Raw genomic sequence first — 17,465 nt, 5'->3', positions numbered from 1 at the left:
ACCAGTTATCATTCCCACTCCCCTGGGAGGAGGACTGCGTTGAATTCAAGGCAATCCACAAACCTGTGGGCATTCCACGCTGGTTCTGCCTCCTCCTTTCCATTCCCGGAACAGTCTTTCATTAAAGAGAACCAGGAGTTACAGACACCTGAAGCCAAACTGGTAAGGGTGCACGGTTACTTAGCATAAATATAGCATCTACTGCAGATGTGTGAGACATCAAAACGGTAGGGGCTACCTGTTCTGGCCTCTTTTGCCCTTATCCAACGCAGAACCATGGCCCCTGGCTATGGGTACCCTTCCTGGAATCGCTAATACGGGGAAGGAGAAAAACACCCAGCGCACACATTTCGACCCTGACTTCCTGAGATGAAAGAAGTCTGGCTCTAATTAAAAGCCAAAAGTCTCTGGTGCATTCCCATCGTGTGCTCGAGAGCAAGGTGCTGGTGGAGGGGCGTGTCTTCACCCTCTCCATATATCGGGTAGCACTGGTGAACAAGGTGCTGGTGGAGGGGCGTGTCTTCACCCTCTCCATATATCGGGTAGCACTGGTGAACAAGGTGCTGGTGGAGGGGCGTGTCTTCACCCTCTCCATATACAGGGTAGCACTGGTGAACAAAGACCCTTAGGAACAGAGCTACACTCAGAAGAGAGAGGGTGCCCAAGGACCAGTGGGACCCTTTACAGGGGGGTGACAGCCCTTTCCATGGCAGATGAAAGCTCAAGCTGTCGCTCAGGTCCTTGGTGGGTAAACAGCTAGAGCAGATATTCCAAAATTATTTCTTCCCCCCACATCTGAGGGATCCACCTTCATCTGCTGCGGTCTAGAGATACCAGCTCTCCACGAGGACAGACTGTGGTGACTTGAGGACCCCACAGAGGAGGAAGAGCCATGTGCTTCAAGTCTTAGCCTTGACCCTTCACGCCACAGTGCTGGGACATGAATTGGGCTTTCGGGATGGCCCCAGAGATCCTGTCATCCCCTTCTCTGTCCTTAAGGAATATCCCGTTTGCCCTTGAAGAGAAGGGCCTACGCCCTCTGTGGAGACTAAAAACATGGCTGACTCTCACTTCAGCCTCTTCCTTCAGCTTTAGTCTTTGGTCTCTCCTTGTCTGTCTAGAAACGATTTGTTTCCTGTTGTATCAAGTGCCCCTTGGGAAGACCATGTCACACAAACGTGTGCTTGTGAATATGTTTAAGTGTATGTACGTCCTTCTCACAATTTTTGTTTTGTTTTGAGACTGGGATAGGTAGGTTGCTTTCAGAGAGTTGTAGCTTCATCACTGCCGAAAGTCCCACCCCTCAGCACGGTGGTACTGATTCATTCTCAGCTCAGGAACTTGGGTGACACATTCAAGCCGTCGCATGATATCAACTGACGCTTGAAGATGAAAGAAAAATTAAAAAGTTGATTATATGTTACAAGTCCCTAAATCCCCAGGCTGTGTCCCTTAACCTGCTCAGCTACGAGTTAAGAAAGGGCAATGCCAGGGTGGCCTCTCTGATGGGCTCCGCTGGTTCTGTCCTGACTGACCAGGGAATGGAGTGGAAGGGATAATGAGTTAGAGGCAAAGACTTAAGAGGAGGAAACTTTCCCTCTTCTAATCCCCAATTTCGGACAAACATGGGCCCAGAAGTGAGTGAGGGAATTAAATTAACGAACACAATTTCTTCCTGTCATTGAACTCTGACTAATGAGTCTATTTCTGGGTAATAAGAAGGAGCAGGAAGTGACAAGGCAGCGTAATGAATTAGTGGCCCAGAACCTCGTTAGTCAGAATAATCTCTCCACGAAAGATAAATGATGCAAACATTAATTATAAAGCCAGGGTGGAAATGCATCCCATTATTTGACTCCCTAAGAAATCTATCCCAGTTATTATGAGGCATCTCAGACATCAACAACAGCGATAAAGTAAAGGCATGATGCGAGCTCTTGCCTGGGGGACTCACTCCACTGGTGGTAGCTGGTGGCGGGAGGACGGAGGATCAGCTCTGCCTTTTTCAGGGCTGATTCTAGGGATCAGCAGCCGTTACCCCTGGGTTTTGCAGTAGGAAACACCTGTGCACAGTGGCTGTCCCTCCAGTTGGCTCATGACTCTCCCTTGGGAAGTCCATACCTTATCTGGGTGGGTCCTACTCTTTTCCTCAGGGTCTCTCTTTCCTCTGCTCCTCCAGCTTAAGATCTACATTTAAAAAATGGCTTAACAAACTGACCCTGAGGGAATCCCCTTTCTGAAAGGCCCTCTTTTCTGAAAAATCGGTATTAAGATATCTTTAACAACCCAACTCTGCTTTTTTTAAGACCCAGGTGAATCAAAGGGTTCAACAAAAGCATTCTTTTACAAGGAAAGAAGACAAAAACACCAACAAAGCTAGAGTTCTGTTAGAAATCTTAAATGCCTCTTCATGGGCCATCGAGGTGGCTCAGGGGGTTAAGCCCTTGTGGTCCAAGCACAAAGATCCAAGTCTGCCAGTCTGCATCTCCAACCTCCTCCAAAGCCAGGCAGGGTAGCATGCTTGGAATTCCAGTTCTCCTGTAGTGGAATTGGGGGTGGAAGGCAGAGAGAGGAGAGCCCCTCCATGCTCACATGTACACAACTGTAAACAATAGCCCTTATTAAACACTAGGCAGAAGGTGAGAGCCAATACCTAAGGATATCTTCTTACCTCTGTGTGTCCCCTGGGACACAGGGAGACACACACACACACACACACACACAGACAGAGAGAGAGAGAGAGAGAGAGAGAGAGAGAGAGAGAGAGAGAGAGAGAGAGAGAGAGAGAGAGAGGTTAGAGGCTGGGGGTGGCTCAAAGCTATAGAGGAAGCATCAGCCAGGCTTTCCACACTCTGAGTGCTTGGGAAAGTCCCCTGTCCTTCACCTGAGAAATACTAGATTATTAATGTCTGACAGTGAGCTGTCTGGCTAAGATGGTGGTTTGGATTATTAAGTGGGTTGTACCCAGAAGACATTTGTCACCTCCTGAGTGCTCTATTCATGCCACCCTAGTGTAATGCTAGGATTTGGAGCTGGGTGACTTGGGACTTTCCAGGTAGTTGCTTTGTGGCACAGGTTAGGGGACATCCTAACAAAAGTGACCTGCAATGTCCTGGTGCTCTTCTGGGGCCAGGCACAGTAAGCATAAGGGGCTCTAGGCCTCCAGAGAGGCCTGGCTGAGATCGTGTCAGCTCAGGGTGCTTTTTATTGCCCAGAATTGTGATCACAGCCCAGAAAGGCAGTTCGGAGGTGCACAGAGATTTGACCCCAAAGCCTGTGGAGAAGGCTGAATCAGTAGGAAGAGATGTGACTGTGGAGTAAGTAACACCAGTGTGAAACTATAAAGTCCTCTCCAGTGCTGTGGCAATAAGTTTATCAATGAGTTCATATTTAGAGGGTCCTCCTCCCAGAGGCGGGTGGGGAGGAGCAGAATTTGAACCAAAGCTGGAGACTCCAGCCAGCTTGCTTCCAGGAGACTCGGTCTGAAGTGGAGGCTAAGACCTGCTTTTGTTTTTAAGGCCCCGTTGTTATCTGGCTGGCAATGCTTGGTAATGAGAAAAGAAGAAACAATTAATTGGAAGTGAATTTTAATTGTCTCTGGCTTCTTGTTTGTAGGCTATTAAAATGAGTTTCTTATTAAGCTATCACATCAGGCTGCCTGGATGCAGGATTGGCCCAAAATGCCCTCCTCTCTCCTTCTGACCTCTGCTCTATTCTTGTCTGTCATGGTCTTGGCAAAAATCAAGCTCTTGGAATTTAGTAGAATACAACAAAGGGGGAAAAATGGAAAGAGACAATCTTGCTGTCAAATTCTTTGATTTGTTCAAACCAAAGCTCGCATGCTGTATTAATAATTCTTTGACCCTCCATTTATTACACTTTTGCAAGCCCAGAGGAGGGCAGACCAAGATATTGTCTGGCTGGTCATTGTGTCCCTGGATTAGATGCTCAAGGTAGAAATGGGCAGGGTGGGAAAGGAAGGCAGTGTGGGTCACCTGCCCCTCCCGACTCCACCCTACCTACTGCTGTTGCCCCAGTGGTGAAGTAGAGTTCCCTGTCCAGGACACAGCCCCTCTCTGTGTTGAGTTGGCCGAGATGGGCTGAAGCCATGCCTGTGGGTCCTTCGCTGGGACTCGGTACCCACGCTTCAGGGTGGAGGCTTTCACGCCATAGATGTGGAGTGCCGGGTATCAGCCCCCAGGAACCACAGAACAAGGAACAGCCAAACCCGAGCTGCTTCTCCTTTGCTCTTCTATCTCCCAGAAGCTCGGTCATGCGATCTTGTTCCAACATCCATCCTCAGTCCTGCCGGCATCTCTCCACCCGTCCAGGCTCAGCATCCCTCCTCTGACGTTATGCCCTCTCCAGCCCCTACACTGCTGTGCCAAGGTTTATCCATAGCAGCTCAGCTCCCAAAATTCGTTGGAGGGCTTTTGGCCTCTTGCCATTGAGCAACTTCCTTCTCAGCAACTTTATGCTGTGGAAGGACAATTGCCCTCCGCAGGGCAGGCATAATGGCCCTCAAAGGCCGGGTCCACCCTTCGGCTTCCTGGGGGGTACTATCTGGTTCTCCTCCCAGCCCTATCGCTGCACAATTTATTTATGGAGGGCCAGGGGCACCTGTCTCTTTCTATCTAAATTACCTGCAAATTCAGGGGAATTGTCCCCAGTTCCTGCTGGCCTTGGCCTGGTTCAACGTGGGCTTGCAGAGAGCGAGTTTGGATGGATGCTGACTCCGGGCTGAGTCCTTACTTTCCTCCAGAGGAGCCCACGCAGGGCTGAGCTCATCTCTTCCTTGGCAGAGTTGACACATGGCTTCAAGCCCTGCAACAACAGCCAAGAGTCAGCAGTATCAGAAGCTGAGGCCTTGGGAAGATCTGCTGGTCACCGGGGACGGACAAAAATGCCAGGCAACAAGAGTTGCTCAAAGAAATGGTGTCAAAAATGGCAGAGGAGTGTGGCACCTGGGAGCTTTGCGGATGGTTGAAACCTCGTGGGTGGTGGCTCCAGCCCCTTTGAAAGTCATCTAAAGGTTGGAGAGTGCCAAGGTTTGATGCCCCGTGATAACAGCATATACTCCACTCGGGGATAACGAAGGCCGGAGGCCATCTTCCTGACCTCACCCGGGTACTGGGCTAGCATTGGCATCTGCATCACAGCAGTGGACAGCGGGCCACACGGGTGATTCCTCACTGTGCGCTGCTCAGTTGCTGGCCCCCTTCACGTCCATTCTCTCCTCCTAAACATGTTGTGTGGGCTGAAGCAAACTACGGGTCCTAGCTGATGAGTTTCTTGAGAGAGGCAGAGGCAGGGAGGTCCGAGAATGACCGGCACAGGATCCTGAGTTCCTCTTCCCCAGCAACCTCTCAGGAGCACCGGGAGAAGGCGCGCGACCCGCAGCAGAGTACAAGCAGGTAGCCCACGCCTTCAGGATGCAGGCAGCCAGGTTTCTCCTCCGAAGGCAGCTACATCTGCTGCACACCTGAGCCTGCTCAGCAACCACACTCCAGGCCACAGCTGAGCCGAGCTCCGCTGACTTTGAAAGCTTGGTGATAACCCGGTAGACATGCACCTGCCCAGCGCTCCCTACCCCTGCTCAGTTTCCCGGACAGTCCCATCCTTTTGTTTTGGTCTTCCTTCAATGTCGAGCTCAACCTGAGCTCTGTCATCATCTCTGACTATGATTTGACCCCGAGGACAGGGAAGGAAATCGCATATCTCAGGCCAGCGGACTCCAGGTAAAGCTGGAGGAGAGGGACTACACCAGGTGAAATTTCTAGAACTCTTGGTACATGCAAGGGGCCCTGTGGAAGTGAAAACGGCAATAGACAAGGGTGGGGTTGGGGCTAGCCTGGGCTCCTGAGTGGATGGGTGGGGTTTTCACCTGGTGCCCAGCTGTGAGATGGTGATAGGGTGCGCTCAGCAGGCACCATAGCCTCCCTGAAAGGCACGTGACCCTTCTACCTGGCACTCCCTCCAGTTTCTGCAGACCCCAGGGAAATAGTTCCTGAGAACTGCTAATTCTTTCCCTGTGTCTGTCTTTGTGCCCATGAAGATGAATGTCTTTTGTCCTGTGCCCTTCTGGTAATCCAGGTCACCCATCTATCTGCTCAGATGGACAAAGCCTGCATTGAAAACATGAGACTCCATATTGGCAGGATTACGAATGGCTTTGAATGCTGCAACTGCATTTGGTCCCTACTGGGATGCTTTAATACGCTGTTTGTCCTTGCTAGGTGGAGCCTATGTGTGCCTCCTGGTCTCTGGTGGTACCGGCTGCCCTTACAGACACTGTTGGAGCCCTGCACCCTCAGCTCTTCCTTGTGGGGCCCGAGAACAGAGGTGTTAAATTTGAACACTGCTTTTTAAAGTAAAATGCCAGGATGGGGATTTGATATCCCTAGTCAGGGAAATAACAGGTTCTTCTGGGGGCTCTTCCTCCTGCCCAGACTTTTGGTGACAGTCTCAGATGGGTTGAAACAGCGCAGAGGAAAAGGGAGGGGAAAATAGCATCTAGGGGAGATAATTGACTTCGGAAATGCTATGTCTGAGATGGAGGAAGAAAACAAGTGAAAATATGTTATTTTACAACCTTGATACTCCTGACCTCATTGAAAATAAATATACACACAGCAGGTACAGCGTAGGGAAGAGCTAACGTGGGGTACTGGCGCCCTCATGTGGCCAAAGAAAATAGTGCTCGCTCTTGCTCTCATCTCGCTCTCTCTCTCTGTCTCTCTCTCTCTCTCTCTCTCTCTCTCTCTCTCTCTCTCTCTCTCTGCTCATGGTTACCAATAAGGAAGGCATGTTGCAGAGGCATGTTTGAGCATTCTCTGCTTTCAGACTAGAATGTTCTGAGAGCTGCTCAAGGCATTCTCATCCCACCAAGGCTGGTATTCTACAAGAGGAGATGGTGGCAGTTTAGTTTTTGCATGTGGCAGCACATCTTTGGCGAGCTCAGCTTCACCGTTTGAAAAACGACAAGCTTGATCAGGATGGCACTTGTGTTCCCTCCTGGCTGTGACTGTGTGCCCTTGAGGAAAAGCCTGGTTTCAGAGGCTGCCAAGCCATGGAGATGGACCAGGCATGGGGCTCCTGGTATTGCAAATGATTCTTTGAGCTTGATCGGGAGCTACTGCCGTGGCCTCCCTCTGGCCCTGTGGCTCTGGTGTCGCCCAGCGCAGGACCACAGCCTTCTGTTCCCACTTGATGGTGCAAAATAGTGACAGTGTTACCGTGCGAGCCCGATTTCCCTGTCTGTTCCCTCTCTGAAACTCCCTGAAGGAGACGAAACTCCCCCTGGGAGGATGCTATCAGGGCACAGAAAGATGAGCAGTCATAGGCCTGAGAGTAGGTGATGAGCATGCGGTGAGCTCTGGATTAGGGATCACAACATGGGCTCGCTGGGCGTGGGATTTGGTCTTTTATCTTCCCTTTCATGTGGATCTTAACTCAATCCACTCACTCACTAGTAAAAGGAAAAGCGCTCTGGCATGCCAGGCACGCCACACAGAACCTCTTTCCCTATTAATCCCTCCATATGTGGAGTCTTGTCTTTTCGAATGTTTAGCCTCCACCCTCGCTGGCTGGCACCCCTACCCTTTGGGCCTGGCTGAGCTTTCTGTCTCCAGATCCATCACGTTCTGTTCATCCTAGTGTAAGACCAAAGGACCCTTGCTGCAGAAACCCTTGGGATCCCTCTGTTCAGCAAGACAGCAATTTCCTGAAGCCACGCTGTTTTATTAAGTGTGTTAAACAGCCAAGCATCTCATCTGTTGGCCACTGTTTGTCGACTGGTTAACTTGGCTGTCTCCCAATATATCAGGGGTTGTTTTCCCAACACATTTCAAAATTCTTATTACTGCCTGTGATGTGATTTCACTGATGTTATTATTATAATTCATTTGAACCTAACACAGACTACAATAGAGACCAGACCTTTGCCAAATGCATCATCACAACCTTTTGGAATGGATGGCCATGTTAATAAGCAATTATTGGCTGGGTGTGGTGGTACAGGCCTTGAGTCCCAGCTCTCTGGAGACAGAGAAAGATAGATCTCTGTGAGTTCAAGGCCAGCTTAGTCTACATAGCGAGCTCCAGGTCTGTCAGAGGGTCAGGGTGAGGCCCCATCTTTTAAAACCTGTGTTAATAGTCAATTGTTACTTGTTGAGTGCCAATTGTGGGATAGAAAGTTTGGTTTCATTGTCTGTCTTCTGTTTGTCATGGAAGCTCCAGAGGTGGGGGGTGTATTAACTCATTTTAGGAGACGAAGAGCCCGAGGTATAGGCTGAGTGGTTTCCTTGGGTTGTCAAAGCTACTGAATTCTGGAGAAGATGGCTCAGTGCTCACTTCTGACTCCAAAGGCTGGATGCTTTCTGTTCATGATGGTCCTTCTTCCTCGGGCCACCTCCGAGAAACTCCAGTCTGTGGGAGTTTTTCTGCCTTAAGAGCTAAAGCTGGCCAAGGTGGGCGGGGAGCTCCCTGGAGAAAACTTTGAGATGAAAGCCTTGAATTTGGTTTGCTCTCCAGGAGGTTCTGATTTGTCATTGTTACTGTTTTTACAGGGGACTATTAGAGGACTCTAAGGTTTCATAGCCTCTAAGAATGCACGGGCCTATAGGTAGGAATTGTTTTGAATTATGCAAAGTGCTATTGGTGGGAGAGGAATGAGGCATTTTCTTTTTAATTGCATAAGGTGAAAACCAAGATAAATGGGCAAAAATGACTTCAAAACAATTAGCTCCATATAAAATAAATGAGCCATGTCTAAGGCAGCACAAGGCAGGCTGCTCTGGTTTTGCAGTGGAAGCCTGCCTGACTGTAGCACATGTGAACCCATGCATGCACATATGTGAATTTCAATATAAACTTGCATGTCTGTGGATGTGTGAGCATGAAGCTGCAGGTGTGTGTTCATGCACACAGGGAAGGGAGCCAGAAGGAGAGTGGGGGCACACGTGGCGGGGGGTGTTTAGCAGCCAACATGTGTGAGTCTAGCCCTGGGACTTCTAGGACTCGATCTGATGTGAGTGTCCCACAAGGCACCACCACTCATGCTCAGGGACTCACCGTCCTGTCTCAGTATGCTTTTGCTTCCTTAAGCCACGTCACCCCTTCAGAGCAGCACACCAAGGCAGTCCATCCACATTTACCATGCATCTTCTAGGAGGTAGGCATCCCCTAAGGCAAGCAATCGCGGCACCACCATGGGCACTGGACAAACTCTATGGGAATCCACTGCTGTTGGCTCATGTGCAGTCCAGATCCCGGTTTCTCCAGATGTGCCTGTTACACCCGTGCCTGAACACTCACCCATCCGCTTAGCTGCGTCCAGTTGTCACAAGCCTTTAGACGCTTCTGATACGGAACCCCACTCCCGCCTTTGTCTTCCCTGGCCTTGACAGTCTTGACAGTGATGGGCAACCTAGTGGTACTGAGTGCTTTTCCAACGCCACACCAATCAGCAGCAGTCGGTTCTGAGTCTAGCACATAGTAGATGCTGACTTCGTATAGGTAGAACTTGAGAAGAGCTGTGGACAGTTGCCTGGGACCACCCCCACCTCCTACCCCCACCCCTGTACACACTTCAAGAGTATCCGTTCCATAGGTGATAGTAGGTGCCAAGAGACAGATGAACCAGGTTTAAGTGCCCTTCTGTCCCTAGGGCCACTTGAGTTTGTATGCCCAGCTCCCACGAATTCCTACTTTCTCATCTCTGCAGCCAAGTCTTTCCAAGCACTAATGAGAATTAAGTGGCACATTATAGGTGAGAATCTTTAGTAAACCAAGGCGAAGTGCTAGACAGATGCAATATATTATTATTTATTATTAATATGCCAGCAAGGCAGCCTGAAGCTAGAACAGCACAGTGAAACTGAAAAGTCTTTACAAATACAGAGAGCGTGTCCATCTAGACCGGAGTGCTGAGTGTGCAGCCCAACCTCCCCCGCCCATCTCCACTGGTCCCCTCCAGTGCCATCCCTGGGAGCCTCTGCAGCTTCAGCTTGCTCATCATACATGAAGGGCCACTCTGCTCCAGGAAACTCCCATTCTCTTGACACCTCCGAGTATCGCAGTTGTCACTAGTGAGGGACAGGGGTTGTTCCAGGGACAGTAGTTATTCTCTCACAGTCAGGAAGGACCGGCTAGAGCCAACAAGCAAGTTTTCCGAGTCTCGGTAGAGGCAGAGGTGGGCCCTGACTGTGTCCTTCCACTCTCCCCAAGCCATCTTTGGTTCCCAGTGGCATACAGACCCCTGACACAGAGCTGGTCATCAGGTCCCACTGGACAGTAACAGATCTTCAAATGTGAGAGTGATCCCCTCTCTCTAGGAGGCCCTCAGTCCTGCATTGATATGCAGATGTATGCTAATGAGTTCCACTGTCACACCTCTCTTCACGACCTTCTCACTTTTATTTACTTATTGGCTTGGTCTGAAGAACTCTCTAAGGAATTCACAAGCATCAACTTTCCCTGGGGACTCTGCTGACAAGCTCCCTCCACTGTTTTGCCTTGGGCTCAGGTCAGGATTTGAGGGTGTCTCAGAGCCCAGATGCCCTCATCCTGGTCTGATGGAGCCTTTAGGCAGCTCCCTGTGGAGCAGTAGTCTTCATCCAGTTTTGCTGGCCTGGATGGATGGCTAAGCCCTCTAGCTGGGTACACCTTTGAGTGGCATTGTCAAGTGGGCCAGTGTCTGGTGCCTCTCACCCCTGTCGCAGCCTAGGAGCCAGAAGGCAGATGGGGCTTAGGAGATCTTCTGCATCTCCTTGATGCTGCACAGAAACAGACAGTGACCTTAGAGCCATGCTCTCTGATCTGGACACCTATTCTAGAGCCCAGTGAGCCCTCCCAGAACCTGGGTCCCTGTGTGCATTTCTGACAGAGGACACCCTGTCTTTCCTCTTTCTGTCACCCCTCTCCCAAGATTGTATGGTTTTCTTCTCTGTGTTCTTATTTTTAAGTTTTGATGGGAGTTGTCACTGGTTCTTTGTATCTTCTGTTGGTGCCCTCTGATTTCCGGATTACAGCGTTCTCTACAGACGTCTAAACAGGAGTGGAGTGGGCCAAGTCAGGCAGGGGACCCTGATGATACAGAGCAGTCACAGACCCAGGATGCCTTCGACCAAGGCCTGCCTTTGACCATTCAGCTTCCTTGTATAGCATCCCCCATACTGGCTACCATTCTTGTGTTACAAGATCGTCTTTGCGATGGGGGTGTCCGTTTTGGAAAGCACTCAAGGAGAACAGAATCCCCTGGACCTCAGCTGGTGCCTCTATGATCTGCTCACAAAGGAAAGTCAGCCTATCCTCCCAAGCTCAGGCAGCGGCCTCCTCACCTCACGTGTTTGCTCCCGTCCTGTCCTGGCTCCTCCCGTACTGTACTCTTGATCCGGATAGTCAGTTGCTCATGCTCAAAGTCAGAGGAGAAAGTGTTGTGAGTGAAGGGTGAATGGAGCCATGGAAGAAAAGCAGGGTAGATTTGAAACTGTAGATCAAATACAGCAAGGGATTTTCACCTTGTCTGCGGGATCCAATCAGTCAGAGGCTGGCTGCCCAAGTAATTGATTGAGGAGTCCAGAGCTGGGATTGATTAATCATGCCTGCCAGGGAAAAGACAGAGAAGTGGTAGTTTTGTTTTATTTTTTTGCCAGTCTGCTTTCCAGTGGTGTTTCCAACGGGAGCTGTGCTCCACACGTCTGATGGTGCAGATCTTCTCTCACTTCTGACAGCTTAAGAGCCTTAGTTCCTTTACAAAGGTAGCAAGAATTGAAAGTATAAAAACATGGCTGGATTAATGTCACCCGAAACCATAAAAATGTAAACTAGTGGGTCCGTATGTAAGGGTAAAGACCTTGAAACTCCTGAGTTGATGCCTCTAATCTTCCCATTGCAAGCTAGTGTGGAGAAACGCAAACATAGTTTAGGGGAAAGAATGAAAAGAAAAAAAAGAAAAAGAAAAGCAGGCATTGAATTTGGAGAGCCTAGTACTGGGTTTTGGCCAACTACCTCTCTTTTTAACAAAGTCATGGGAAGGTGACTCCAGGATTAGGATTCCGTGGGCAAAGCAACTTGAGAAAGGCCTATATTTTATAGCAAGATTTCCACGGCAGATTTTATCGAGCATCGGTAAATCCCTCCTGGACAGGGGAGGATGAAGCTCTCTGGGTGATTGCGAGACACGAACCCAAGCGGAGACAGCCCTGGGGGCCCTGACCCCCCCATCCCTCTCTGCTATTTACGTCCTGTCTGCTGCAGTATCGTCTTACCCCCCTCTTCTAGTGGCGGTGGTTTGCTCGTAAAATCGACATTGAGGATTTCACTGAAATGAATTGGAAAGCTCCCAGATTTGGGTTGTTGGAGAATAATAGGACTCCCTAAGGACAGGCACTCCATAGACACTTGTGTCTAGATGCCCATAACTACCCCCACCGTGTGTGTGTGTGTGTGTGTGTGTGTGTGTGTGTGTGTGTGTGTGTGTGACTTATGTCTGCCTCTTCAAATGTCTATGTTTTTCTCTGTATGTTTCTATCTGTCTGTTTTCTTTCTCGCCCTGGCCTTCCTGGCTATAGAATAAAGATTAAACATAGAAAAGTAGGCTGAGTTCACCCCCTCCATTCCAGATTAGAGTGTTAAAAGGTCTAAGGTCTAGAGACAAAACCTATACACTTACAGGTACCTCTGACCCACCCTCTACCCCAGCACATGGGTCTACAGACACCTCTCTTCCCTGGAAAGCAGGACTCAGACCTGGTTCTCTCAGGTTGTGAGAACCATACCTTGAATCGCTCATATAAAACAGCAGTTGTAGTTTCAGGCCACTCTGCACACCACAATGGACCAAAATGGAAGTCTTATCTTCAGGATATCTCTTCTTTCTGTGTGCCTACGCTGTCTGCAAGCCCTGGCGGGCTGAAGGGCTCTGTCCTCCCTGTTTCCGCACCAGACGCGTAGAACTGCGCTCTCTGGTGGACACTAAGGATGCTGCAAGTGATTTAACAAAACAGGCAGCCAGGTGTGAACTGTCTTCCTTTTGCTGCAGCCCTTCCTTTTACTCTATGTTGAGGATACCCCGCTGTGGTTTGCTCAGTGCCTGCAAGTGAAAGATGCTTACGTTGATTTAAGCTCTGCTAGCCAGATCTGAAACCAGTTGCCTGTCTATCTGAAGATTTCCTTCCAGCATTTTAGCTTTTGGTTTCAGGTCTCTTCTGTTAACCGTGACCCAGTACCTACTGGGTCACAGTGGCAGGGGACGTGTTCTGGGCCACAAACAAGAAAGGGTACCTATGGAATTTTCTGGAATTCTGTTAGTGCCAATTCCAGCCCACTCTCATTGCACAGGACATTTTTTCCCCTCATTAAACTAAACTTGTGCTCTGGCCCCTTACTCCAAACCCAGCAAGGAGTCTGCATTTGCTACTCCTAATCCGAGGAATGCTCGCAAGGTCTCTGTGAGAGGAGCATCACTCAGGCATGGGTAGCTCCCCACCTTCATCTTATTCATGTTTGCTCCTTGAAGTGAGGCAAGAAAGGAGCCCAGGATAGGCAAGTCATAAGAGCTTCTTCAGCAGATCAGCCCACGGCGGGGAAGCCACGGCATGGGTAAGCCGAGGACGACGGGGAAACGCCTGCCCTCCAGGAGGAGCTCGTAAGTCTCCCATCCAGGAGGCTTGTAGGAAGTAGAAAGTAGGCCCCAGAGGGGTTCAGTTGAGACAGTGTAGACTGAGGGGCAGTGGAGTCCTCTGGACTGGTGGAACCCGGTGGGACCGGCATGATGGGTCTAGAGTCGCAGAAATAGAGCCCAGGTGTGTCTGGGGCTCATCTTGTCAAAATGTTCATGGCAAACTGCCCTGGGACTTCTTGGAATAGGAAGCAACAAATCCTGTCACTGTTATTGCCACGGAGGGGGTGTGCGTGGCTCCTCTGCAGGTGGCCTGACCCCAAGCCAGCACGTGCATTCCCATTTTCAGATACTGCAGTTTAACCAAGAGCAGGTAGCAGGATGGTAGGGACAGAGGTCCCCTGAGGGAACGGCTGGCTGGGTTCTTCTTTGAGTGTCGACTTCACTAAGTGCTCCCATGGCGGAGGAAAGGATGGCTGGCAGAGGTGAGGACGGGGAGGGGGTGGGAAGAGGGTGAAGGTGGAGTTTGGAAGAGGCAGCGAGGGAGGACACGTGATGGCAAGAGGTTCTTGTGATGGAACCAGATGCTCTGCCTTTTGAGGTTCGGCAGAACTGGGTTCCTATAACTCCACCGCTTGCTGGCCTGGTCCTGTGGGAGATGGTTAGAGCCGGCCTCAGTCAATTTCACTCCCTCCACCAGTGACATTGAGATCTGTGTCTCTAGGTATTTGGGGGTGGGGGGGGAATTATGTGAGTTAATGTACGTAGCCCATGGACCACAGCACAGGTATATTTAAACCACTACCGTAATGGCGTATCTACCTAGACACAGTTGACCAGAGTGATCCTGGGAGGATCTTTGGGGATGAGTGACAAATGACATCTCCGAGATTATAAAACTTGGCCCTGGACACAACCGAGTGGCTCCTCCAGACAACAGATCCGATGCAAACCCCACTGTTTCCTCCCTGCATGCAAAGCCCATTATCGGCAGCCTGCAAGATGCTGGCACCATTTTATTTTGGTGCCCAGAGAAACTAGTTCTTGGGGAGCTCCAAGTACCCCGGGGAGGAGAGAAGAGGGCTGGCTGTGCCCGCAGAATGCTCCCCAGGGTTCTCCAGGCCCACAGACTTGCTGCTCACATGTATTCTCTAGGGATTCCCTTCTGAGTCCCGCATCTGGCTCCACTGACAAGCCCATGTGTGGGAAGGGATGGGACCCCTTGGCAGACCATACTGAGTCCTTTGGACACTGGTCCTAAGGCTGTACAAGGTGACACGAAGGGCGGCTTAGCTGAGAGCACCAAGGCGGGTATGGCCACTGAGAATGTTGCTGAGCCGTCCCCCTGACACCTCTGGAACTGCCACGACTAGGAAAACTGCCCCACTGCTTCCCTCTTGCTAGTCACTGGTCTGTGCGGCCTGATTTTGTCCTTCCCTGTCAACCGTGCTACTGGCCCGTTGCCGTTCGTTTCCTTCCTCATGGTCTTCTTCGGCACGATGCACAGTCACACCAACAGCTTCATACTTGCTGCTCTCCTTGTGACCTAACAGCAAGCGGATTTCCGCCTTATAGCACTCAGGCTTATCACCAGGTGTCCCTTGTAAGAGATGTCTCCCGTTCTCCACGTGTAGAGGAAACTGCATGGTGTTGTGTATTTCCTTGTCTTGATTTATCATTTTTCCTTGCCATTTTCAGTGCCTAGCACATTATTTATCTGTTTAGTGTTAATCCTGCTCAACACGTACATAAGTTCTAGACCTAGTTAACCATCCAGTATAAAATTAGCACAAGGAAAACAAGCAATGTATCCATTTTTAAATCTGGTCATGGCTTCAGGGGTCACCTGGGATTACCATGTACCACACACATCTATGTCTGATAAGGGGGTCTATGGAGGTCTCCATTTTCCTGTAGTTTATCATAACTATATGCGAGTGGGGGATGGGATAAGATGCTTCCTTTTTTTAAAATTAGAAACAAGCTTGCTTCCCATGTCAAATCCCAGCTACCTCTTCCTCCCCTCCTCCCCTGCAACCCACCAATCCCCCCAACCCCTACCAAATCCCTACTCCGTTCTCCAGAGAGGGTGAGGCCCTCCATGGGGGATTTCCAAGTATGTCATATCACCCGGGCAGGGCCTAGGCCCTCTCCCATGTGTCCAGGTTGAGAGAGCATCCCTCCATGTGGAATGGGCTCCCAAAGTCCATTTGTATTCCAGGAATAAATATTGATCTACTGCCTGAAGCCCCAGAGATTGCCAAAGCCTCCTCACTGACACCCAAATTTAGGGGGTCTGGATAAGTCTCTCAGCCATCAGTCTGGGGTCCATGAGCTCCCCCTTGTTCAGGTCAGCTGTTTCTGTGGGTTTCACCAACCCAGTCTTGACCCCTTTGCTCATCACTCCTCCCTCTCTGCAGCTGGGTTCCAGGGGTTCAGCTCAGTGTTTAGCTGTGGGTGTCTGCCTCTGCCTCCTTCAGCCACTGGATGAAGGCTCTAGGCTGGCATATAAAATAGTCATCAATCTCGTTGTAGGCGAAGGACATTTAAGGTAGCCTCTCCACTATTGCTTCGATTGCCATTTGGTGGTGAGATCTCTGGAAACCTCACTAGCGCCAGCTCTCTCCTCAAACCTATAATGGCTCCCTCTATTATGGTGTCTCCCATCCTGCTCTCTATTCTTCTCCCTATTCAACCATCCTGCTCCCGCATGTTTTTCCCTCCCCTCCTGGGATAAGATCCTTCTAATCCAGTTGTAGACGGGCCCTAGGCCACAGAGAGATCCCCAGGCCCGAGGACCTGCTTGTGATTTATCAGGAAGTCTTTGTCCCCTCTGCACACATCCAAGGGCCCAGCATCATGTGGGTACCACATCAAGGCTGGCCTGGAGCTGCAAATGAAAATGGGGTCATTTCTTTTTATTGCCTTTGATGTTCCCAAAAGTACAAAATCATTTCTGTCCTCTTCTGAGAACCACTCAGCTGCAGGTTGGAGGTTGCGGAGGGTGCCAAGTGCTGCAGAAGCCAATTAGAAACAATTACAGCGCAGATGCACCTGCCCGGGTGGGGCATGGAAACCGGCAGGCTGAGTGGTGGCTGGGTCAGAGGGTGGCCTGATGGAACCTGGGTCAGCAGGCATTTCAGAACTGGTGTGGACAGCCAGATGTGTGGTCTGTAAGGGGCTGGGCCTGAAGAGGAGTTGTTCCTTCTGTAGGTGTCTACAGGGGACAGAACTTTGCTCTGACAAAGTTTTTTGAACAGGAGTTTCCTTGAGTCAAAGTTTCAAGAGGAATGAGATTTGTAACGGTGGGAGACGTGACCCTTGTGAATTAGGACACGGCGGCTATTAATGGGTGTTAATCTTGGTGCACCCCTGGCCCACTAGGAGTTCATAAACTCAGATGTGAGAGGGATGTTCGCTTCTCTCGGGGCCTCCTTCCCATAGCAAGAGCTTGAATACAACCCCTTGGCCTCTTTCAACTTGGGTCACAGGCCAGCTCCAGCCTCTTAACTGACCTTAATGAGGGCTCTAAAGGGCTCAAGGTTTGAATTGGCTGCGAATCCGAACTTCCAGGCTCTGGGCTGAAATTACACCTCCGGTCAGGACCAGCACTCAGACTGTGACAGGCCTTTGATACGCACTCCCTGTCCCCACCTCCCTGCCTCCTGGATGTGGCAGCAGCTAGAACCAGCCCTGACTTGCTTGAATTAATGCTACCCAGTCCCTGGGCTGGGGCTTGGGGCTGTGTGGCGTGGATGGGAACACAAAGATGAAAGCTTTATCAATGAACTTGGGGCCACTGGAAAAGAGGGACCAAAGGCCACAGGGAGGACAGGGGCCTCCA

The 17,465-nt window shown here is 50.3% G+C and overlaps 1 protein-coding gene and 1 long non-coding RNA gene across 2 annotated transcripts in view; one reads left to right on the top strand and one right to left on the bottom strand.

The window, feature by feature from the left end:
- Ntm (neurotrimin) overlaps positions 1-17,465 on the top strand; it is a 969,232-nt gene that overhangs the window by 285,714 nt on the left and 666,053 nt on the right. The window lies entirely within an intron of this gene.
- Positions 10,971-13,027, bottom strand: LOC110342523. Its single transcript, XR_005870372.1, has 3 exons — positions 12,780-13,027; positions 11,520-11,603; positions 10,971-11,413 (listed from the first exon to the last, which is right to left on the bottom strand). It is a non-coding gene; the product is annotated as an uncharacterized LOC110342523 (long non-coding RNA).

The sequence above is a fragment of the Mesocricetus auratus genome, unplaced genomic scaffold, assembly GCF_017639785.1.
Source record: "Mesocricetus auratus isolate SY011 unplaced genomic scaffold, BCM_Maur_2.0 Super-Scaffold_100022, whole genome shotgun sequence".
NCBI classification, from domain to species: domain Eukaryota; kingdom Metazoa; phylum Chordata; class Mammalia; order Rodentia; family Cricetidae; genus Mesocricetus; species Mesocricetus auratus.
The sequence above is the reverse complement of the archived record's forward strand: the minus strand, read 5'-3'. Positions and strand labels throughout refer to the sequence as shown.